Source organism: Triticum dicoccoides, chromosome 4B, assembly GCF_002162155.2.
Source record: "Triticum dicoccoides isolate Atlit2015 ecotype Zavitan chromosome 4B, WEW_v2.0, whole genome shotgun sequence".
NCBI classification, from domain to species: Eukaryota; Viridiplantae; Streptophyta; class Magnoliopsida; order Poales; family Poaceae; genus Triticum; species Triticum dicoccoides.
The window spans coordinates 680,007,093-680,007,702 of NC_041387.1; positions in this window are offsets into that span (position 1 = coordinate 680,007,093).

A 610-nucleotide genomic window follows, 5' to 3' on the forward strand; every position below is an offset into this window, starting at 1 on the left:
CGCCACCGACCCCCGGCCCGCACCCTCCCCCACTCCACCGTCGCCGATGACCCACCGCACCCTCCACTCCACCTTTTTCATATTCATAAATATTTTCAAATAACAAATTTGAACATATTTTTAATAAAATTATTACTGTTTTTATAAAAAAATATCACTGTTATGATTTAAACTAGTTTGAACATATTTAAACACAAATAAATATCGAACAACATTTTAAATGCATAAAATAAAAATTGGGGAGCCTGGGAATCAAACCCAGGACCTCCTAGTGTGTGTGCTGCGTGCTGACCAGTCGGGCTAGTGGGCGGGTTCTGATGTAGATTGGGTTAGGTGGAATATAACCTGAGGGCTCGAACTGTAATAAAAAACATTCTAATGGCGCACCGCTGCTGGGTGTGCCATTAGTAAGCTTCCCCCCCACTCCACCTATTCCCCTCCCTCCCTTCCTCCCCACTCGACCTAATTTGCCCCCTCCGCCCCAACCGTACGCCGCCGCCGCACCTGCACGCCCCCTCCGTCCCCTCTGTCCCCTGCCGCTGCAGCCCCGACCCCCGCCGGACTCCACCCCCGCCGCCCCCACGCCCCCGTGCCCCCCACCACTGCAGCT